The sequence below is a fragment of the Danio rerio genome, chromosome 11 (genome assembly GCF_052040795.2).
Source record: "Danio rerio strain M-AB ecotype USA chromosome 11, GRCz13ab, whole genome shotgun sequence".
Lineage (NCBI taxonomy): Eukaryota > Metazoa > Chordata > Actinopteri > Cypriniformes > Danionidae > Danio > Danio rerio.
Genome location: NC_141031.1, coordinates 21920001 through 21945976, shown reverse-complemented (window position 1 = coordinate 21945976; position 25976 = coordinate 21920001). Strand labels below are relative to the sequence as shown.

The window sequence follows — 25976 nt, the reverse complement described above, 5'->3', positions numbered from 1 at the left end:
AAACCACACTTTCTGAGCACGCCGGCCAGTTGGTCAGATTAACTAACCTCTTAGACCAAAGGAAGAGAAAGCCGCCTACTTAGGGCCAATCCCATTAGCACCTCTGACAGGCTGCAAGGTGTCAAAGACAGACACCGGCCACTAGCACAATGATTGAGTGACGTTTTCACGTTAGCCAGATGGTTAACTTCAGAACATGTTTAATCCATAAAATCATTTATGTCAAAGGACTCCAGTTGCTATGGAAACAAGACAAAAAAAGATTCTGTTCGTTGAGTTTAAGGCGTCAGCAGATCTGTGTCATCGTGCCTCCATTGTCCTAAGGATATGAAGATTGAGTCATGGCATTTCTTCAACAAGCTTCAACTCCATTAACACACACTCAAATGTAATGTTTCCTTCTGAATAATAAATGATTTGTCTTTTTAAAATGTCATGTAATGTGAGTGACATCACAACTGTCTGGTTTATCTGAAGTCTGACTAACAGACCGAGTTAATGCAACTGTGGTTTGGCTTCATTTGGCATAGCAGGCTTGATATTGTAGATTTGGTTCATAGAGATGATGCAATGTTAATTTATTTCAACAAATATCTGATCACACTTGGATAGATTATTACCCACTGTGACTTAATTAAAACTATGCTTGTAGTAGTCAGTATTGTTGTAGACACAGTATATCGTTTTAGTACTGAAATCACAATCGCTTTTCCAATGTGGCGTTTCCACTGTCACTTCCGGGGCCTAATCGGGCCAAAGCGGGGCTTTCTTGGGGGCAGCGGCTGGCCTTTTTCGGCCCGCCGAATACCTTGGGCCAAAGAGACCCAACTGGGGCTTCAGGGCAGGGTGAAAGGAGAGGTGGACACAGTTTTCCGATCGCACGAGTACATGCGCAAATAAATAAATGAGGGAAAGAAAACATCTAGCCTTATGGGGTCTTTTAAATGTAAGGTTATTGCATAAAATAATAAAGTAGTTTTAATTTATCGTGACATTCTTTGCTGTGTCCTCGATGTTTCAATAATGCATAATAATATTTACACAATATTATAGACACAGCCAGACAGTAAAGGTTTGAGAGTTTTTGTCAAGTTTAAAAGGTGTGTTTGTGCGCGTTTACATGCCTGCATGTGTGTGAGACCGAGAAAAAGAGCTCCCTTTACAGCTCTGTTGATGCCGCGAGCAGCTTTTTTATTTTTTATTTTGGAGATATTACACAACATGAATACAACTGAAAGGCATTAAACTTTACAAATTTCGTGCCCACTTTCGTAGACTTTAAACAATATAGTGTTATACATTGATAAAATAGCCTAAGCTATACTGAAATATAATTTAAAGAATTTTTTTATGTTTTTAAGCCACATATAACTTTCATTTTACAAAGGCCTCTCTGAAAAAAAAAATACTTTAGATATTTTTTAAAAACAATAAACACCGGAGAAGGTTTGAAATATTATTTAGAAAGTATTTTGGATACTACGATATTAAATTGTGCAAACAGAGCATTTTTTGGGTGAGTGAAAGCAGAATCTAGCCTACTTTTTTTTTCTGTCACCCAGTCCAGCGCAGCGCCGCTTAAACGCATTGGGGAAAAGTCTAAACAAAAAATGTGTTCTGTGTCCTCAAACAAGTGTTTATGTTTTATAAAACAAGGTCAAATTTATAAATGAAACTTTAAATGAAGAGCTTTAGTGAATAGCTGCTGAGCGCAACAAATATGCCTATATTTTATTAGGCTACTTGCTCTTATGTGCTGAAACACTTAACACGACGTCTATCAAAACAAGGATGTTATGAAATGCATTTCATAGCAAGTTATAACGGAGAATTTCTGTGGTTTTATATTATGGATGGTGCGCTCACTGTGCTGTGTCCCTCCGTTCGATGCAGAATGCCAACAGTCGGTGAGTAAACAAATGTAATGAATGGAAATACACAGGTCTGTGCGTATAGACATATAATGTACTGCTGTACAGTAACATGTCATTTGTTTGTTTAGGTTGTCTTCATTTTAATGGTTTTGTTTGTCATAATTCCATGGGGTGCCTTATCTGCCTGATTCCCGCTGAAGTGGGAGGGTTGTGTGATGTTTTGATTCGGGGGACGTTCTGGGGGCAGTGTTTGCGTGACGCACTGCGAGCTACTAGCCCGACAGTGGAAACGCGACATAATTTTCGCCTCATTACTCAACCTCCCGGGCGATTGGCCCGGCCTGGCCCGATAAAAGCCCTGGCTCGCACCGGCCCGATAGTGGAAATGCGGCTAATGTGCGCATCCGCAATAATCACATTGCAGGATTTACAATATTAAGTCTGGATCATAGTTGACCAGGAGCCACAAAATATAGGATTTTTAGAGTCAGTGCCAAGATTAACCATAATAAAAGTTAAGGTTTACCATTTGCTTGTGTTTTTAAGGCCTGTGATGGAGCATTTCAAGAAAGTTTAAAACATTTGGGCACAAGAAATTATGACTTTTGGAGGTGTAACAAAGATGAATTATTATTATCTTAATAATTATTTATACACTGAAGATGATAGTGATAATTTTTATTTTTAAAAAAGGCATTTCTTAGAATAGTTTTTTTATTGTTTAATGTCCAAATGTCTGCATTGTCTTTAACCTAAAACAAAATTATTTTGCTTACCCCATAGGCAGATTTTTTAGCTTGCTAAGGAAAATCTCACTTAATTTTAAATAATTATTTTTGAAAGTGTTAAGAAAAATCTATATATTTTTATATTTGGACTGGAAACAAAGCAACCCCTAAGTGATTTGCATTGTTATTATTCCATTTCTGTAGCTAAATACTTGTTAGACTCCCTAGAAAAAGTCAAATAGAGAATTCAAACAAATCTAGTGAAACTGTATTCATAATGCAATATTTATTGCAAAAAAAAAAAAATTTAAATATAGCAATGTCAGATTTTTCCAGTATCGTGCAGCCCTAGCTCTCAACTAGGGCCATTTAAATTAAAAAAAAAAATTATTTTGCCATACACAAAAAATTAAGAGTTTGGGGTCTAAATTATTTGTTTATATTTTAAAAATAATAATTCTTAGATTTATTTTATTAAAATAACTGTTTAGGGAAAAATACTGTTAACAGTGAATGATGAGAATTTCAAAAATAAAAAACATTTTCAGACCCACTTTTTATTAAGTGGCATTATTTACTATGTACTTACAGTTCAATTATTTATTTGGTACAATGCACTTATGTACACACAAGTTATTATAGGTAAGTATTTAAATATTATCTACATGACATTACATTTTGCAATTATTTTCTGTAATTACATTTATGAATAAACTGTTGAGACATGCCTTCTACCTTAAGCCACACCTACTCAGACAACCAAACCTGGCCCTAACCATAAACATAATTTTCTATTTTATCAAATTTTAAATTGCATTTATAAACATTAAAACATCAAGGAAATGGTTTTGGATACATTCTTTGATAAATAGAAAGCATATATCTGAAATCAAATCTTCTATATTGTAAATGTATTTCTCACTTTAGGATTTTAAAGTGTTCTCCTTGCCTAATAAAAGCAAAAAAAAAAAAAAAGAAAGAAACAAAATCTCAAATTTAGGGATTTGGCAAAACGTTCAAATAGTCCCTTCACAGTGAAAGTATATACAAGTGCAAAACAAACAAAAATACAGAAAAACAATACCAAAGAAACAATAAACAGGAAAATAAAATCAGAAAAATATATATATTTCAAATATCAACAAAAATAATAACAACAGGAATCCACGTAAAAAAGATTGCTACTGTGGTGCCTCAAGCAAACTCTTATGTTGTGGATACCTGTTGTTATAATTTATGTAGATTTATATGGAGTATATTTTCCAGATTTATTTATCTGTTTATTGTTTGTTTGGTATGTTTGGATTTTTGCTTGTTTTGCACTTGTATATATCTTCACTGTAGATGGACTATTTGGCACATCACCTTGCATGACGGTGCTTTGCAAGCAAGCCATCTTTTTTGGATCCCTCGCAAACTCACATTTCTCCACCTGAAGATGAGCTGGTGGACAAGCTGTTGGGTTTGTTTCACAAACATCATGGAAATGGTTTAAATACATTCTTCGATAAACAGAATGCATTGATCTGAAATAAAATCTTCTATATTTTAAATGTATTTATTCTTACTTTATGATTGTAATGTGTTCTTGCCTAATAAATTTTTTTAAAAATCCTAAATTTACTTAATGCAGTCCTTATTTACAGCAGTTGTTTTAGCATGGTTTTCCTTTGACAAAACCATATACTGAGTGCAAAGCAAAATCACTTTTGTGTTAACATCCCATCTGGACTTGATTATTTAACAAATTCTTTGTTAGGTCTCTCAGGGAAAATTTATCCATGATAGCCTGCAGAATGACCAAAACTTGAGGACAAACAAACAATTGTCGCACTGCAACAGAAGTAGGAAAACATTTTGTAACTTATAACTTGTAATGTAACTCCAAACAAATCAGTTTATTATTCAAAAGAAAAAAATAGAACAGGGACTTCATTAGATCCATAGATTCTGGATTTAATGGATTAATATTTCAATGCAAACTTGCAGTTAGATTATTGGAATAATCTGGCATTAATTACCAGAGACTTCAGCTTACAATGCATTCAGAGAGACAAGAAAAAAAGATATTCAATTCCAATTTCATTCTATCGTAACAGAGCCAAATGACACTCCAGGATAATATAACTCAAAAGGAAGACATTCCTTGGCATTAGTGAAGTCAAATAAGTCAAGAGCATGTTGGAAAACACTGGGATAGGACACAATAGTTCATTATAAATATTTAAAGAGAAAGAAACAAAAACAATCTATAAATGGATAAAGTGCTTTTAGACTTGCACAAACTGAAAGTTGTTTAAAAGCATCTCTCGGAATCAAAATGAATGACTCGGACATTAGATTGGAGGTTCTGTATGAGGTGATATAGAGAAGACTTATATATAGGGCACACAGCTGCTCTCTCCACAGTTCCTACACCCTTGAGCAAGGACAATTCACCTGCATTACTTGAGGGTGGCAACTTTGCAATTCGCATTAATATTGAACACTCACAGGAACACAAAAAACCCTCCAACAGTTTATCTGTGAATACCAAACACTACTAAGAAACTTATCCACTGCCTGCGATAATGCTCAGACATTCTGTAGAGCAAAACTACTCATTAAAAAAAAAAAAAAAAAAAGATTTCACTCGTGAGTGCAGTCTTCAACCATAACACTTTAACCAATCATAACCAATAATACATGCAGCATATCTGAAAAGGATTAACCTATTAAGCTGTGGCGGGTTTTCTGGGATGACTTTAAAAAGAGTTCCGTGGAGATGCCGGTCTGGTCCAGATAAATGATCTGGACTAAAATGAGGTCACCGTAATTCCCTTCTCAACCGCACAGTAAAGGATAGAATGAAACTCCTTCCACGTTTTGACAGGCTTCACACATGACTGCAAATTCCAGGCTCAACACCACTGCACGCTCCATCGATAATGCTCTTCCAATCATCTAAATGTGATTTGAATTAAAATGGATGCCGGGTTGCAACTATGCATGCTGATTTTATTACAAATGTCATGCTCAGACCTGGTCAATGTGATCTACAAGCATGCGCTGAGAGCCTTTGGAAAGGTTTTGTCCAAGACTGCAAATATGGAAGACTGGGAATGTAATCTAGGGATGACACAGAAGGTTGTTATGCCCCTGAGGCGCCCAAGCGGAACGGGGTAAATGTGATTTATGATCTGATCGGACAATTGCTTATTGTGGGTTAATCATTGCATTTTTAAATTGTTCAGACAACAACAGATGTGGACTTATTGTTAGCTCGAGGAAAACTTATCCCCTTAAAAACCAGGCCTGTGCCATCATCAGACAATCTCATCTAATTCTTTTTAACAATAGCCTATGGCTAGACACAGTGGCATTGTCATGTTTAATAAAGCTGTCATTTAAAAAAGTGAGAAACGAGGTCTGCTGTACCCAGGGTTCCTACATCTAACTAAAACCAAACCATTTTAAAAGAATGCTACTCGAAATTAAAATAACAGTCTGTAGCTTTAGCGAAATTCCAGTCTCAGATGAGGCTCCCAGGCTTTTCCATGGCATCATTCCGGATGAATTAAACAACCTTTTTTTTTAAAGGGCAACACACAGTGAAGAAGCTGGTCACAGCTGGGTGCTACTGAAAGCCAATTCACCATCTATTCTCACTTAGCTTTTGTATATTTGCAACTCTGTATACTTTTCCCACATTACACATTGGCGTTCTTCAAAAAGCCAGCTAACTGAATTCATATTCAAGCATTGTTTTGGGGTACTGAATTAGTTTGTGCTTCAATAACACAGAATACAGGGCAGCTGTATTCACAGGAAAACTTCAATACTCAAATTTCTGAGCTTTCATGATGTTAAAAGCTACCATAATATAAATACTGATACAAGTAATTGAATGGTGAACGATGACCTACTACTGTATGAAGTTAGACGGATGAATAAATCAATTATTTGAGGAAAAAGAAATCAGTTTAATGGAGGCTGCTTTAAACGGGTGAGGGATGCAGGAGGAACAGATATTGATCTAATGGAATAGTGCTGTAAAATAAGATGGATTCAGCCTGGAGTAACTTCCCATTGACAGCAAGTGAGTGAAGCTTCTCAACAGTAATGGAAAGTCCATGCCATTTTGCAAACTGGTTTCGATGAATGGTTAAAAAAAAATCTGTTATTTTCATGTCACTGTGTAACTGCATTTCATCCTCGACAGCTGAATATGTAACCAACTGTTTTGTTTGCTTTGACAAAACTGTCATACAATGAAATTGTACTTCGATTTGACCATTGAAGACATTTACACCACATCAGTGAAATCCTAAAGGTTATTACACCAAAAATACAACTATGAATCTAAGACCAACACTTGGTATTAAGATGTGTTTTAGTCAGTCATATCACAATCAGATGAGCAAGACAAATCCACGACTATGTTGTGTTTAAATCCATCTTTGTCCACTTTTAGCCACTTTTCTTATTTTATCAAGACTCTTCAATCTCATTTAGCAAATTAAGTGCAGTTTGCATGAGCTTGAACAGATAAGACAGGATATTGTATGAAGAACAATAGCTGCAAAACAATGTTTGAACCCTCCTTGACATTTTTCATGTTCACACTTACAATTTCAGGCAGCCAAAGGCACATTCTCTTTGGATAGAAAACGTCAACCCACAATGTTTAAGAATTAGGTCAGTGTTTGGCATTTTGGATCCTCTTTACACTTGTGCATTATTGTCCACTTGTGGTTGGAATACAAAAATGAATCGTATTGCTATTATTACCCTTGCTTTGTGTAGGGCTTCTGATATGCCTGCCTGGCTTTATTCTGCGATAACAACCGGCTGAATGTACAGTATCCCTTACTCATTACTATAGATTTTTTTTTTATCTGTCACCATAGTTATAACTGGCATGTAAATTTTCATAGAATTAGAAAGCTCATTAAAAACTGCAGAGAAATCATTGCATCATGGCATTATCATATTCAATTCCTGACTCTAGTTTCTGAAGCAGAAGATTACTCGGTTTAATGAGTGAATTTATGACCCAAGAACCCACTTAAATATATATATATAAAAACAAAATATGATGTATTTATACAATATCCATAAGCAATGCGAATCAAAAGCAATGCGAATGTAGGCTACTTGAGGTAAAAAAAAAAAAAAAAAGCTTAAATAAACAAAGCCTATATCCAAAATCAGCTGCAATGGCTTTCTTTTTCTTCTTGGCATTATTCTAAACGTTGTCTTTTAATGTGTTAATCCAGCAAAACAACACCAAATAAAGACTTAATCCGATTGACATTTCAGGTCAACGAGCAATGACTAGATACAAGATAGTTATAGTGAAAACTTGTATCAAATCCCGCGTCTTTCACAGTCATTTTTGCACTTTTATTAGATCAAATCAAACATTTATAGAAGTAAAAGCAACGAAAAACGACTAAGTTACTCTCGAATAAACTAAACTGTACATAAAGTATGTGCGTTTGATGTAGCTATAAAACCAAGCTCATAGGTCAACTTTCTCGAAAAACCTCCTCGACCACATCACGCAGCGCACGAAAAGAAAGTCACCACGCAGAGTTCAAACCGCAAACCCGATTAAACTAACAAAAGAGCCACAAACACTCACCTTTTACCGTAAATGAAGACGAGAGAGTGCGGTGTCGCTCGTCGTGGATCGACCAAAGCACGCGCTACACATTTCCACCGCAAAAAGCGTTCATTTGGCGCACTTTCACTTCTCCACAAACAAGCGCTCGCAACGATTCAACCCGCAAGTCTTTGTCAAGCGCTCCTGACCGCCAGCATTCTAGTCCGCGCAAAGGTATGTTCCTTGAAAGGCATGTCTCAAGCTCTGATACTTTTGATAAAGCATGTATAAAAACGCCAGGGTCCCCGCAGATCCAGCGTGACTCTCCGTGGTTTATCCAGCAGTAAAGCCATAAACAGCCTGCGCTTCTTCCTCTCCTCGTCAATAGCAGGCTGTGGAAGCTCAGTGAACCGCTCAGTGACTCTCTTGTGTTCGCTCTGCCCACTCGAGCTTGTGAATGTTAATGAGCGTCCGTGATGTCAGCAAGTCACCGTCTCTACATTAGTTTAATTAGCGACGCGAATAGCTGGTGTTGTTGGAATCATTTACATGCAAATCAGTCACTTTCCTTAACTGTAAAGACCCGAGGCAATACACGCATTTCACAGGGAATAAAGAGAAAAAGGGAGCAGGGTAAAGAATACTGTTTATGTGTAAATAATATGGAGACGTACAGAGGGGCTGCTGTGTTTATAAATTGGAGACTATTATGTGTGACAAACCTAAACACGTAATTAGCACTTTACTTAATATATTAATCAGACATCGAGAAAGAATGTTCATTTTGTAAAACAGCGAGGAATCCTTATGTCACTTATTTGTTGATTGTCAGTTTGCAGTTATTTTGGAAAGACTGATTTCTGATTATTCTGCAATAAAGAGATACCATTTAATGCAAAAAAAATTTTTTTTTGTTATTTTGAAAAGGGTGATAAAAATTAACAGTTTTATTATTTTGAATGGTAAATTCTTTATCCACAAATGTAGACTTTCACAATCCCCTCCTTTATACAAGGTGTTTGTCAACAAACTTATTCTGTTAATGAAGTCTCTTAAAACTGTAAAATAAAAATTCAAAAGCTCTGTCTATTGTAAGCTATAATGAATCTGTTTTTAGCGTCTTATCTTCCATTTGTTTTGTTTTTTGTTTGTTTGTTTTGTGTTTTTTATTAATTATAAATTATTAATTTAAATTTTTCTTGGAAATTTTGTTGGTTACCTGTTTTTGCTGTATTTGTATATTACTAATGCACAAAAAGAAAAAAGATGTAGGTCAAACTAGCTTAATTATTTCAAAGAACTTTAATAAATAAGTAATGATAGTATTATTACTATTATTCATTCTTACATTCATTTTCTTTTCAGTTTAATCCCGTATTAATCAGGGGTCGCCACAGTGGAATGAACTGCCAACTTATCCAGCATATCTTTTACGCAGCGAATGCCCTTCCACCTGCAACCCATCTCTGGGAAAGCCCTAATTTTATTTAATTTATAATTAAATTGTTTATAATTTTCCTGTAATGACTTATTTTTTTTGGACACATAGTATTCCTATAACTGCTCCAGGGTTGTGTTCATGGTGTTCACTGCTGTGTGTGTTCACTTGGATTAAATGCAGAGCACAAATTCCAAGTATGGGTCTCCATACTTGGCCAAAAACATGACTTTCGACTTTCTTTCGACTTATTTTTATTACTATAATTTTTATTTAAAATGATAAATAATAGTTATTAATATTATTAATACAAACATTAATTCATTTTCCTTATACCACATATGTTTTACACAGCGGATGCCCTTCCAGCTTTAACACAGTACTGGGAAACACTCATACAATCTCACATTCACACACATAGACTACAGCCAACTTAGTTCTTTTAATTCACCTATAGTGCATGTCTTTGGACTGTGGGGGAAACCAAACTCCACACAGAAATGGCAACTGACCCAGCCAAGACTCGAACCAGCGACCTTCTTGCTGTGCTAATCACTGCGCCTAATATAAACATAGAACATTTAATCACGTGACAAAACTTATGAAGATGAGATTTATTCATTTATTTTATTGCATAAACTTATTGGAGTGCACGTTATTTTCGTTTTTCTGTTTCGGTTTCATGGCAACACTTTACAATAAGCTCCACTGGGTTTAGTGAAGTATTAAAGCATTAACCAGTCCCTCCAGGACTTTGCAGGGGCATTTTTTATATGTATTTGTGGTATAAAATGACTGATTTTGTGATGGATTTATTTAAACTTAAAGAATTATTTGTTTAAATTCTTGTACTTGTGTAATCTTGTAAAAGTTTCCTATTTTTAAATCAAAAGAAGCACCGATTTCACAAAATCCCAAAAAGACTGATTAATCAGCATTGTTTAACATTAAGAATTACATTTGTTACTTTATTTATTTATATTTTAGCCTAAGTTAACAGACATACAACTGTTAGTAAACACAAATAACTCAGTTCCTTTAAAAAGAAATAAATTGAAAAAAAAAACTGAATAAACTGATGTTGAAGTGAACATTAACACATACATTAGAGTATTTTTCATAATGTGAATAGTATTCAGAAACTCTTTTCACTGAATACGTTAAAAGTATTTTCATAACAAAAAGATCTTTAATAATACATTTTAGCATTTCTCTGTTATTTTTAGAGTTTCTGAAAATTACTACTAATATTTGAGCGAACCTTGCCTTTAACATCAGCCATTATTCCAGTATTGTTTGCAAGGTTAAAAGAAACATCAATTTACCCACTGACACATTTCACCCTACTCTCCCCTAATCTGAAATCTCATGGTGAGTCAAAGACCACCACAAATCGTTCATAGACGATGCTTAGCAGCATGAGCTACGCCTGGTTGAGTAAATCAATACTGATATCAAAAGCTTTCTCCCAACACCAGGTCACAACAAAGAAGGAAAAAAAGAGTGGTTAAATTACTTAATAAAACGTCTATAAATCTATTTGAATGCAGCTGCCTTTTTAACCTCCAAGTGGTTTGAATTGTCCGTGTGGATGGGCATCTCTTATTGGCCCGTGCTTGTCATGTACTATGCCAGCCTGAATCAAACTACTACAAACACACAGTAGTATCATTTACCCCCGCCTGCCCCAGAGCTTTAGGCTTTAGAGTTAACACACACTGACACAAGCCTGCGCTTCTATGGATCTCCAACAGCCACTGCCCCCAGATCATGTGGATGAGTGGCTTCTTTTATGATCCTGCTTATAGGTGTGTGTGTGCTAAACCACTGTATTCTTGACATCAAATGAGTACAATACAAATCTGCATGGACCCAGTGTAGCTGAAAGCAAGGGGTTAATCTCTGTCATAGTTTGAATTATATTCACGATTAAAGGCTTTATTCATGTTGCAAATAAATCTTTTTGTTAATTATTTAATTAAAACATATTCTCAAAAATCTTTAGTATTTTTATTTCTTGTTTATGTTTATTGTTACATACCTTGAAGAAGTTCTTTCAATTAACTGAAATGTTTTGTTAATTTTATTATTAGTTTTAAAAGGCTTACTAATGTAAATATACACCCAAAATTCTTCAAAATCATGAGCGGGGTCTCTCCACACCACCACCAGTGTGCAGCATCCACTTGGATGATGTGACGGCAGCCACAGGACAACGGTGCCAGGGTGCTCACCACACACCAGCTATAGTTGGAGTGGAGAGACAGTAATAGAGCCAATTCGGTGGATAGGGATGATTGGGGGGCCCTAATGGTTAAGGGGCCAATGAAGGGAATTTGGCCTGGAGACCGGGGTTAGACCCGTACTCTTTACGAGAAGTGCAACAGAGAGTGAGGACCTCCGTTTAACATCTCATTTAAAAGATGCCGCTCACTGACAGCATAGTGTCACCTTCACTATACTGGGGCATTAGGACTCACACAGACCGCAGACTGAGTACCCCCGTGTTGGCCTCTCTAACACCACTTCAAACAGCAACCTAGTTTTCCCATGTGGTCTCCCATTCAGCTATTGGCCAGAATTATGATTAACTAAAACTAAAATAAAAAAGATCTTTAACTTAACTTTTTATTAACATTAACTGAAACAAAAAGAAAATATAAAATTAACAAACAAAAAAATTGGCCAAAACACTAAATATTCATAAAGAAAAACTAATTCACTTCTGAAGAACTACAAAACTACTAAATGTTAATCAATGAGGTTAAAATGACTTCAATACAATAATAATAATAATACAATAATATACAATAATAACCCTTCTTCATAGTAGCAGTTGTTTGAATTAAAACCCAGAGCTACACTAAAATAGATGTTGGTTTATTATCATGAAAGCACCACCACGCCCCCCTTTCCTGAGCAAAAAATGCTGATAGCCATCATTCTAAGTCAACACTCGAGCAGCTGTAAAGCTCAACAGCTGATTGGTGAGGAATGCTTACGTCTCTTTTTTTGGTGCGACCTCAGGATGAGATAACCAAATTCCATCAGGGGAATGAGCTTCGAGGAATCATAAAGCAAGTTATCATAAAAGTTATGCTACCAATTTTTTGATTATGCTGATATCATTGTAATCCATGTCTTTGGACAGCTTTTCAAGCAGTCCTGAACTTTATTTTAATGATTCGTCAGATTGAATTATGTGCAAAAATGTATGTTCTATGTATGTTCTCAAAAGTTATATAGCTTTAAAAACTTACAATTTTGCTGTCTGATATTTTTTATTCTTCAGCAGAACAGATTTGCAGCTAAAATTGTTGACCTTGGTGATTCATAAAATGAAAGTCATAACAATAGATTAGGTCTGTTTGAGAGTATGAAAATAAATAATAATATGTCACTGCATAGAATACATACAGGTCTTATAAGGAGAAAATATTGGTCTGTGCAAGGAAATAAACATTATTTATGACACACACACACACACACACACACACGCACACACACACACATGTGCCATTTAGATGAAAAAAAAACAAATAAAACATATCTATTAATTAATATTTGATGATTTACAAGCGTTTTCCATTTATTTCTATTTTTTTAATTGAGTTATAGGACACTTTAAATGTTAATTGTACTCATCACTTTAATACTGGTGTTATTGACATTTTAAGAATATATTGCATAATATGTTTCAATTATTGATATGACTAAACCCAGACCAAATATAATTTCAAACTACTAAATGTGTCAATGAAAGTGACAATGAAGGTTAAACTTCAAAAGTTGTACATTTCCTGTACATTTTTTTTATCACTTAATGTGATAGTAGCTATTGAGAACTAATAAGTCTTTATATCTAGTAAATAAGTAATTAACAAAAAACAAAAAAAAAAATGTAACATTATTTTTTAACAAAAAGCAAACAAGTAGAGAAAACAACTTGAACTTCTTGATAACATAAAAAACAGTAGCCCCTTTCAAACAGTGATACTGATACATCCTGAAAATTTTCAGAACTTTACCGATTAATTTAAAAAAGCGCTGCTCACATAGACAAAGACTATCTGACATTTTTCCGAAAAAGACCATTCACACATCCATTGCAAAATAGCAGTAAATTCTAACATCATTAATCAGAAATTGCCTTTAACGGTTGCGCTTGTATAAATATAATATAATAAAATATAATATAATAACACATTTGTTGATGTTTTCACTTTTATTTAAAGCTTTAGCATTCATGCAGCTGCTTTTGTCTTAGAGACATCCAAAGTTTTCCTTCTGTGTTCACACAGTGCACACTGAAAAAAATGATTCAAAGATTATTCCTTGCATTTACTAAATTTTTTAGGTTAAGTGGTTGTAAACAATTAATTTGGGCTAAATTTTAACAAACATTTCTGAATTTGTTTGTTTAAATTTAACCCATATACAGTTGCAATCAGAATTATTAGCCCCCCCTGTTTTTGTTTTTTCTCCAATTTCTGTTTAACTCATTTCTAATAACTGAATTATTTTATCTTTGCCACGATGACAGTAAATAATATTTGACTAGATGTTTTTCAAGACACTTCTATACAGCTTAATGTGGAATTTAAATACTTAACTAGGTTAATTAACCTAGTTAATTTACCAGTATTTTCAAAAAGGTATTTTTAAAAAGGGCCTGTTTACACATAATCTCTTTCCAGATAATTCCCGGTAATTTTCCGTCTTACCAATTTGGCCACCAATATATCGCATATGCCTACAATACTCTTCATTAATTGTTTTATCTTTCATCTTAATCTTTTATATTTGGGTGAACTATCCCTTTAAATTGTTTATTTGTGTGTGTGTGTGTGTGTGTGTGTGTGTTTCAGTTTGCTTTAGAGTTTCGTTAACTATTCAAAGCCTGTACAGGCAAAGAGAGGAAAAGAACGACAAGCTGCGTAATACATTAAGCCATCCAATGCTGCACTGGGACCCTGAGCGCCTCCATGACCTTGTAGATTGGCTGGCTATTTCTGCCCTACTTCTTCCACTCTGAAAGGGCTCTTCACTGTACGGAAGTGCTGCTGTGCCACATCCATCAGTGCATCAGATTAAAGGGAGGATAGCAGCTGTAGAGCACGATGGGAAGTTTTCTGAGCCCTCCACATGCATGTTCCTGACTCAACCTAAAACTGGGGCATTTGCTTTGACTGTAAGTTTTCTACCGAGTTACAAGTGGCGATGAAACATGACACATGAACTATTATTACACTGTACATTTAATACAGCACTTGGCTTGTTTTTAAGAAGGAACAATAAAGTGTCTAAAAATACACTTAAGCATTCGGACCAAACTGATGATTCATCTGCTCTAAACATTTCTCTTGCACATAGCAATCATATGGACCAATATAAACATGTGCTTTCAGTCAGAACAATGTGAGGGGGCTCGGTCAGTGACTCTTAAAGGGTCTTACATCACCTTCCTGAGCCCATTCATTCAGTACTAGAGAAGATCCACTCAGAGAAAGCTGTAGGTGTTACATCCCACAGCACAGTCATGTTATTTCACACAAAATACACAGGAGAGGGTCTTGCCAGTGGTCTTTTTGATAAGGTTAAGAACTATATGCTATTAAATTGGCACACTGCAGCCAAGAAAGAGAAATCCTTAAAGCCGGCTTAAGTGTACGCTTCCCTCATACAAAAAAAAGCCATCAGAAAATTAATTGTTTTGTTGATCTGCGATTTATAGTCATGTGTTCCAAAACCATCAAATTTTATATAAAAAATAAAAAAAGCTGCCTGGTTTTCAGACATATTTATATAAATTTGTCATATTCAATAGCAACATCAATTGGTATTTCATATCAATGCCAATTTTAACTTTAAACGGGTTAAGAAAACAACATATATGGTGGAATAATCCTTATTTTCAATCCCATCAAATGAAAACATTTGTTATTCTAATCAGTTTTGTCTAAAAGAAATGTTATCAGACCTTTAGAAGAAATGTTTTTTTTTAATGTAAATTATTATTCAAAACTATTACAAAAGTGTTTTTGTGTCCTTTTTAATACGTCTATTTACATCCAAGTTCATAAAACACAAGATTGATCTCAAACTTGCCGGTAGCTAGCTCTCTGCAGCTCTCACATGGTCGCTAACTGAAGCTAAGTACCTGGATGGTAGACCACATGGTAAAGCTAGGTTGCTGCCGGAAGTGGTGTAGTGAGGCCAACAGGGGGTACTCAACCTGTAGTCTGTGTGGGTCATCGTGCCCCAGTATAGTGAAAGGGACTATTAAACCGAGGTCCTGAATTGTTAAAAATCCCAGGATGTCTTTTGAAAAAAGCAATCAGCTGGTGTGCGGTCTGGGGCAATATGGCTGACATCGCATCATCCTGGGGCCTCATGTATCAACGCTGCGTACGCACAAAAACTTTGCGTACGCCAGGTTTCACGCTCAGAATCGCTCACGTTTGGATTTACTAACAATGAACTGAACGTGGGAATTTGCGCAGGTTCACGGCAGCTTTCTGGCAGGCGTACGCACATTTTTTGTGCGTGTCTGTTTTATTTCCATTGGCGACTCCTAGAGGCAGTTGTGTTAAATTATTCTCTACAAAGTGTCTGATCCTTGCAATGGCGTCTGTATGAGACGGGTTCATATAGTAGGTATGTAAGATTTCCATACCATACAGTTGACCAGCTAAACATTAAAGCACAATTTGCAGCGGTCGCCTGTTTTCCCAATGTAATCTGAGCTATCTACTGCACGCACATTGCTATAAAGACACTATGTGAAGATAAATTTGCATGCGTGAATCAGAAACATTTCCATTCAATAAATGTGCAAATAAAATATGATGCACAAACTTATTGATGATTCCTACTTGTCTTTCTCGTGATAAATAGTGGGCAAAATCTGATATGTAGCGGGGAAAAAAAAGAAGAATGAATTCATCAGACGCTGGATTCGAGCCGAGTTTATGCTCGAACGTGTCAGTACATGATCACATGCTTCTTATGAGGTGCGCCACTGAGACTGCGAAGGGTACTGCAACATTTTACAGATATAAACCACACTATTTCTTTTTTAAATGCACTCAGTGCGATGTTCAGACCCAACTGTGTTAACCGTATCAGCTAAACTCTCCCACTCTATTTTTTTCTTTTGTTGTTAATTCCGCCGAACAAACTTGCAAATAACACCGCTTTTCTCCGGTCTACCTCCGAAAGCAGCACCTCCATTTCACATTCTGTTCAAAGTTTCTCTTTTTGCTTGCTTTTGCCATTGCTTTTTCGTTGGGTTTTGACATTAGCATAGTCATTAGCATATTCATACGGGGGAGGAGGCAGGGAGGGGTTTTGTGCTCGTGCATGTTGCGCTCAGTTTCACGTTCATTCAGATGTACAAAAGAATATGCGTGAGATTCGGCGTACGCAGTGTTTCATACATCTGAATTTTTTTCTGCGTACGCACATTTACAGCTTTGTGCGTACGCAATGTTTTAGTAAGATTTCCACGCAAGTCTTCGTACATGAGGCCCCAGGTGTGGATGAGGAGGTTCCCCCAATGTGTAAAGCGCTTTGAGTGTCTAGAAAAGCACAATATAATTGTTAGAAATTGTTAATCTACATTTCAGCATCAGCTCTTTTTTTTACCAGGGTCAGAAATGGTTAGTTCATTGACCAGGGGCCTCATGTATCAATGCTGCGTACGCACAAAAACTTTGCGTACGCCAGGTTTCACGCTCAGAATCGCTCACATTTGGATTTACTAACAATGAACTGAATGGTGGAATGTGCGCAGCTTCACGGCAGCTTTCTGGCTGGCGTACGCACATTTTTTGTGCGTGTCTGTTTTATTTCCATTGGCGACTCCTAGAGGCAGTTGTGTTAAATTGCACTCTACAAAGTGTCTTTGAGCCTTGCAATGGCAGCTGTATGAGACAGGTTCATCTAGCAGGTATATAAGGTTTCCATACCACGTAGTTGACCAGCTAAACATTAAAGCGCAATTTGCAGCGGTAGCCTGTTTTCCAAATGTAATCTGAGCTATCTACTGCTCGCACATTGCTATAAAGACACTATCTGAAGATGAATTTGCATACGTGAATCAGAAACATTTCCATTCAATAAATGTGAAAATATAATATGATGCACAGACTTATTAATGATTCCTACCTGTCTTTCTCGTGATAAAAAGTTGGCAAAATCTGATATGTAGCGGGGGGAAAAAAGAAGAAAGAGTTCATCAGACGCTGGATTCGAACCGAGTTCACGCTCGAACGTGTCAAAACATGATGACATGTGTCTAACAAGCTGCGCCACTGAGACTGTTAAGTATACTGCAACAGTTTACATTTATAAACTACACTATTTCTTCTTTAATTCACTCAGTGCGATGTTCAGACCCATCTGTGTTAACCGCATCAGCTAAACTCTCCCACTCTATTTTTTTCTTTTGTTGTTAATTCCGGAGAAAAAAACTTGCAAATTAGACCACTTTTCTCCGGTCTACCTCCGAAGGGAGCACCTCCAATTCACATTCTGTTCAAAGTTTCTCTTTTTGCTTGCTTTTGCCATTGCTTTTTCGTTGGGTTTTACCATTAGCATAGTCATTAGCATATTCATATGGGGGAGGAGGCAAGGAGGGGTTTTGTGCTCGTGCATGTTGCGCTCAGTTTCAAGTTCATTCGGATGTACAAAAGAATAAGAGTGTGAATGTGAGATTCGGCGTACGCAGTGTTTCATACATCTGAATTTTTTTCTGCGTACGCACATTTACAGCTTTGTGCGTATGCAATGTTTTAGTAAGATTTCCACGCAAGTCTTCGTACATGAGGCCCCTGGCCTCTTAAAACCCCGCCTTCCAGAGAGTCTACTCTGCTCTGATTAGTCAGATGGCCAAGCCTTTTATGATTGGTCAATCACTTCCATTTAAGTCAAAATGCCTATTATGATATTTAAGTATTAGCTCCAGAGGCTTTCTCAGCATCTGTATACAATGAAGCATTGATTTTACTGCAAAAATTCAAGCAAGAGGCATAGGTTTGCATTAGGAAGACTTGTTAGAAACGTTTGTGCAGTAAGTAAGAGTGAAAATACTGACTTGTTTCAGTAATTCAGAATATTTTTTTTATTTTGGAGGACAATAACTTATTTTATTAAACATGTTGAGCTTTGAAACTTTGCAGGGCTTTAGCATTTTAGGCATGCAGACATGATCAAAGAGGTCTGCTTAAGTTCAAACCAAGAATCAGAGTGAAGAAGAAAGGTGATTTAAAGTGGTTGTTGATTCTATACAGGCTAGTCTGAGTATTTCAGAAACTACTGATCTACCAGGACCTACTGGCTCAAATGATTTCAAACTGGTTTCTCCAACATGACACCAACTTCACTTAACTCAAATGGCCTCCACAGCCACCAGATCTAAATGCATCAGAGCACCTTTGGGATGCTGGGATTTGCATTATGGATGTGCAGCCGACAAATCTGAAGCAACCATGTGATGCTTTCAAGTCAATATAGACTGAAAATTTAAAGGAATGGCATCAAAGTGCCATGAAGAATTAAGACAGTGCTGAAGGCAGAAATTAGTCCAATATATGAAGGTACAGTACTGGCCATGTTTTATGGAAAAGTCACTTATTATAATCTCAGATGTGTTCTTAATTCTACAATGGCATCTGAATGATTATAGTTGTCAATTATATATTTGCTTATGTTCATGTATAATCAAAACACACCTAAGCGTAACGACTTATAAAACAGAACCAAAAGTGAATATTTGAATAATTATACCTAATAATGTGAAGAAATCACTGAGGAAACTGTTCTAGCTTGCCCTCAAGATCATTCTAAAGCAGCGAGTTAAACTTTAAAGTTAAATAAACGGGTGAGCAAGTATTCCCTGTTTAAATATTTAGTTTGGGGAGACTGCAGCAGCCAGCGAACAGTCATTTACACAGAGCAAGGACTGAGATATGAGCTTGACATGTCCGGAAGAGAGTAAGTTGGAGAGAAACGGTAAGATAAATGTCCACGTTAGGTTTGTTTGGAAACATTTTGGCAGAAAACAGAAACTCCAACTGAGTCACACTTATACTCCACTTCATGACTGATAACCTTGTGTCATTATAATACAGCACCTTAAAGCTCTCAAGCACATTTTAAAAAGCCACTGGACTTTTTTAAAAATTATTTAACTTGTCAGATTAATAGGTTGGTTTCATCACCCATCTGGTGAATATATTACCAGAGACGTCTGACCTCTCAGCCATAAATGCTTTACCTACACTTCCTTCTTATGGACAAACTGTGTCAGGACTAACTTTCAACAGTTTGTCTTTAAAAGAGATATATTACCTCTGGACTAGCCTTGCACCTTTGAGATTTCAAAGGCCAGCAGTGGAAAAACAAGAACACGAGGGTCCATTATATTTGGACTTCACCCAGAAATGGACAACAATCTATTAGAGGAGAATAAAAGCTCTGGCTGCTATTAAAATAGAAGAAGTTTTAGGATTGACATATTAGGGAGGAGACTTTATCATTAAACAGCTGTTAAACCGTGAAGGGAAAATGAAATTCATTTGTGTTACTGCTAGAAATCCGCAAGATAGGGAAACAAGCATGGGACATGGTGGAAAATGGGCTAATTAAATTATAGATGCTAAAAGATTAGAGAATGGAGAAGATAGCACGTTAAATAGCGTGTCACTCTTTGACAATTATAGGGTTGAAAGGCACAAATCGAAAGCTGAAAAGTGCATTTAAAGTTCAATCTGATAATAAACTATTCCAAATAAAAAAGCCAGAGGGCTGTTCTGTAGAGGGTTGCTTTATCTGCTCAGTCATTTTTATACTGTTTGGGTAGTACTTTTGAATCCTTTCATAGATCAATAATGGCAGTTTTACATGTATAATGTTCAAAAGATACAAATGGATGCTGTTTAAATGATATCCCTATCCATTAAAGGGCACCTATGGTAAAAAATCTACTTTTTAAGCTGTTTGGACAGACGTATGGTGTGGGTATATTGTATAGACCGTCATATTGGGATGATATAAACACACACAGTCCTTTGTTTTCAATTTAACAACATAAAAACGGTGGACCAATTAGAGCGGTTTTGAGATCAACCGCAACTTGACGTATGAGTGCGGTCCCCCTGCCCACCAATATTGATAGACAGGCGCGCATTACCATATCCTCAGTTTGTTGTTTCACGTCCATCATTTTTTTTCACGTGTGAGTCAAAGCAATGTCACCAAAGAAACAACCTTGCTCTATTTTTAGATGCAAGGCTTATTGGGTTCAAAACAAGATCAACATTCACAACATGATAGCTCTCATTGGCGTCATTGTTTGTAACTTTAGGTGGGATTGCAAACATGTACTTTCCATTGCATCTTTCTTAAACTTCAGCTGTTTGCATTTCCCTCGGTCACAGAAGCTCCGTCATCTTAACTAAGTGCAGCTGTAAAGTGCGAGCGCGTTGCCTCATGTGCGTGCCTCTCCATTGGAAATAACAAACTTGCCTTAAGCAGGTCGCACACTAGAAGTGCCGGACAGCATCGCACCACGCAGCACCATGCATTTTAGAATTCTAAACATAGGTTTCTATCAGGGTACACACACTGGTGCCGCAAGTCGGAAGCTGTCCGACCCATCCGGTGTGTGACACCCTTTAGTTATAGCCTCAGTCAAAGTTAATTCAGTGTGCATGGTTATTAGTCTCGGTGTACAAGCTCGAAACTTTAAACTATCACACAGTTGGCTGTAAAACTATACAAAGACACAAGGGATTTTGTAGTCTGCTTGGTCTGTGTCCGAGTCATACATGTACGGCTGACTGCTGGTCCTCTCACTCATGTTGCTTCTCTCTGCCTGCCGGTCTGTTGCCATACACAAAGCGGGGGAGCTCTTGGCTCCGCCCCCTTGTTAAGTTATGTGGGAAGTCAAAACTAATTTTCATTTGAAGCAATACACTCCTAAAACAGCGACCTGCGTACACCCCCCCAAAATGACACTTTTTAACACATTATAATAAAAAAATCTGAATTGTGATTTGAACTGACTCAAATCACAATTCACATTCAGAAGTATAATATTAATACCATAATAATAATAATAATTATAAATAATATTAATATTAAATCTTTAAAAAGGGTTAAACTAGGTGCCCCTTAAAGTATTCAGAACAATAACTGACCATAAAGACAGACTTATTGTGAGAAACAGTATTGCTTAATAGCATTGATAAATATCAATAGCATTTTTTTGCTTTAAAAAAAACTACATTACCCATGATGCTGTAAAAAATTCCATCAATCAGAGAGCAGTGTCAAAAGGGAATTGTAGCTTAACTATCATAAAGCATTATAAATGACATAATTGAAATATATTCATTAAATTACCTTTGGCTTAATCCCTGATTTACCAGGGGTCACCACAGCAGAATAAACTGACCAATACTCTGATATATATTTTAAGCAGCGGATGTCCTTCCAGCCACAACCCAGCACAATGCTTGGAAACCCATCCAGTCTCTCATTCACAAACATACACGCTATAGCCAGTTTAGATCATACAATTCACCTATATGGCCACAGCCATATCACCTTGCAGCCCAAGACCGGTTACTCACTGAAGCTAAGCAGGGCTGAGCCTGATTAGTAGTAGCTAGATGGGAGACCACATACAAAATAAAGCAAATAAATAAATACTAGGTTGCTGTTGGAAGTGGTGTTAGTGAGGCCAGCAGGGGGCGCTCAATCTGTGGTCTGTGTTAGTCCTAATGCCCCAGTAAAGTGAAAGGAACACTATACTGTGAGTGGGCACCGTCTTTCGGATGAGACGTTAAACCAAGGTCCTGACTCTCTGTGGTCATTAAAAATCCCATGGCACTTCTCGTAAAGAGTAGTGAATGCAACAGTTAAAAAGTAGAAATACATGAAAAATGAGCAAGGTAATAAATCAGGACCTAAAGAGAGCGAGAAAGAAAGATGACTTTATTCTCTCATATTGGCTCCATAAATTCTCTCTGCACTTCAACAGTCCTCATCTCTCTAAATCTCACCCTGTGGTCTCTGCTTATTTACATTTCCCTCATATGAATTCAAGAAGAACGTTACACCCTACATGGAATTAATGGCCCAGGCAGCAGGCAGAAAGCGGAGCACACAAACACACACACATACTCGCACACACACCATTTTGGTGTGTTTATTTGAACTGCGAAAGATGGGGGATGGAGTGTTTGTGCGTGTGTATGTGTGAGGGACACTTGGACATGGAGAAGGTTGGGTGTTAAACTGCAGGTCCTGGTCCATTTCACACATATCTTCTCACTTAAATGAAGTGTGCTTGTTTCTGAGTGTCACACACAGAAGCTTCTCTGTACAGGACGTCCCAAAGACGGATCAGAGCACAGGGGCTAGATTGGAGTAGCACACGCTCCCCAAACCTCTTAGTCTTGGAATTAAACCCTCCTTTGTCTTTGCTAATTTTCCTTACTTAGCAGGAAGAGACCGAGGCACTGTGGGAATTGTCAGGCCAGATCTGATCCACATATGGAAAACAGCCCGTCTGCCACACAATGGCATTGACTGGAGCCGCTCCAAATCTCCGCAGTCTCCTTAAGCAAGCTGCCAATGATTAAATATGGAGATTATTCTGGGGTGGCTGTGAGATCCAGAGCTGCTAGACTTTCAGAAGAATTGTACTTTTAGTAACAGATTGTTACTTATATCAAACTAACACTTAAAAGTTAAGCTAAAAAATTACTTATCCCACAAATTGCTCTCATGCTATTAAAGACATTTCAAATAATATCCTGGCATTTAACAGTTTTGTAATAACCATGAATGGTGTCCAAGTTTGGTCCATAGGTTGTAACTCAACTCTCTTGTAAACGTATGTTGCTAGAAGCCATTACAACTGAGAAAGTTTACTTACCACAAACCATCCATTTACTTTAGAAGGCTTACATCAACTCGTTGTAGTTATATGGATTACAGAACTTTTGAAATAGACAAATGCACTTTTTGGAGCTTTAAAACATGGGCACAATCCATTGCAATTACAAAACTGGGAGTGAAAGAAGAAAGACTTGTACACTACCAGACAAAAGTCTTGTCATCAATCCCAGTTGTAAGAGCAACAAATTATATCTTGACTTAGTTGATTATTTGGAAAAGTGGCAGAAGGTAGAGTTTTCCAATGAACCATCTGTTGAACTACATCCCAATAATCACAAATACTGCAGAAGACTTATTGATACTCGCATGGACCCAAGATTCTCGAAATTAGTCAAGTTTGTTGAAGGAAAAATCACGGTTTAGGGTTACATTCAGTATGGGGGCATGTGAGAGGTCTGCAGAGTGGATGGCAACATCAACAGCCTGAGGCATGAAGACATTTGTGCTGCCAATTACATTACAAACCACAGGAGAGGGCAAATTCTTCAGCAGGATAGCTTCTTCTTAAACTTCAGCCTCCACATCAAAGTTCCTGAAAGCAAAGAAGGTCAAGGTGCTCCAGGATTGGCCAGCCCAGTCACCAGACATCAACATTATTGAAGGAGGAGCCATTGAAGATGAATTCAAAGAACCTTTGGGGGACCTGCAAAAACGCTTTCTTTGCCATTCCAGATGCCTTTATTAGTAAGTTATTTGAGTCACTGCAGAGATGTGTGGATGCAGTTGTCCAAGCTCATGAGAGTCATACACAATATTAAATCTATTTCCACTGCACCATGACTTTATATTCTATACTGTACATTATTTCTGATAAGTGACAAAACTTCTGTCTAAGAAATCAATCAAGCTGATTATATGACCATGTTTTATTTTGGTAAAATAAGCGTAATCTAGAGGCCTTTGCCTTCTATATAAGCCACTTCTGATACTAAATTATCAACTAGAAGTTAAGTTGTTGTTCCTAAAACTTGGATAGGCGACAAGACTTTTGTCACGTAGTGTACACATACTGTAGAATGGCTTGTGGATGAGTAAATTGTTTCTCTTTAAAATAGCTAGACCTTGTCATAAAAATGTCAAATGTTCAGATATTTCTGTCATCTGCTGAATAACAAAAGAACCTATTTTTAAAGAATGTGTTCATGATCCCTATTGACTTTATTTCTTTCATATTATATAAGTAAACAGGAATGATAGACTCTATTCTTCAAATTTTCTACTTCTGTTTTCAAAAGAAAGAAAAAAAACTGATTTTCTTCAAAACATGAAGGTGAGTATATGATGAAAGATTTATTTTTTGGATGAACTATGGTTTTAAGTGTCTTAAAACCCCAAACTCACATTCTGATGTAACACACCTGCCTTTTCAGAGCTATTTTCTATCCCTGCTAATTGCTGGGTGAAAGTCATTGAAATCTGAAATAACTCACAGTTCCCTCTACGGACGCCTGAGAGAAGGTAGGCTGTAATTCTGCTGTGCCATATCAGAGCTGTTTCTTAAACCCCCAGCATGTGGGCGAAGAAGGGACATAAATAGCACACTTTCACTAAACAAAAAAGAGCCATTTAAAACACTGAATCTAATAGGCAAATGTACTGGAACATTGAAAGAAACACTGCTACACTTAAAGGCGTCATTAATAAGTGTTTGACTGAGCTTTTACTTCGAAAGATTTCAGTTTAAAAATCACAATCCTAATGAATAACAACACCATGTAGCATAATGAAAAATTCAATCCAGCTTGTCTGCACCCCAGCGGCTCTTGACTTGATGTAATTACTGATTAAAATGTTAAAACCATTTAGCTTGTGGCTGGAATATGTAATCACTCTATTTTATCATTCACGGCTGGTGCCGAGAGACCAATCCGACAAATGCTGCATCTGTCACCCCTTCCGGCGATTCGTCACTGTGCGGGCGTAACAAGTCAGAGGATATGACATAATTATCCCATTTTGTTCGTTTGTGCTGAACTCTAGCTATCGTGCCCTGAATTTGAACTCATAAACACAAAGAAATGCAACGGTCAGTGTCAAAAACACAAGGCAACAGGAGAAAAGGGCACTGTGTCTGTTTTCATCAAGCTTATCGTGAATTACCATCTTCAGGCCAGAGGTCAGTAGCATAACAGCTAGCATGTGTGTTCTGTTGACACATGTTTGATAACAAGCACTTTTACCATTACATGTCTTGTACAATAATACAAATGCACTTGCTAACGTAGAATAACAGCAAGCAGCATGAGCTGGCAGAAGAGAAGAAAACATTACAATTATGTTAAAAAGGCAAGGACATTGTTTTATATTCTAACAGCATCCTGGCTAGACCAACAACACTTCTCTTGCATCGTCAGCTATCTTTGATATCATTAAGCGCC

General features: G+C 36.8%; 1 protein-coding gene across 4 annotated transcripts in view; it reads right to left on the bottom strand.

Annotated features, from left to right (window-relative positions):
* The window catches only part of prickle2b (prickle homolog 2b), a 211650-nt gene that overhangs the window by 26547 nt on the left and 159127 nt on the right, over nt 1-25976 (bottom strand). The window contains exon 1 of one of the 4 annotated variants that reach the window (XM_087271907.1): nt 8131-8578. The exons of 2 other annotated variants lie outside the window; for them this stretch is intronic. The gene's annotated coding sequence lies outside the window, so the exon portion shown is untranslated. 4 annotated transcript variants of the gene reach the window in all.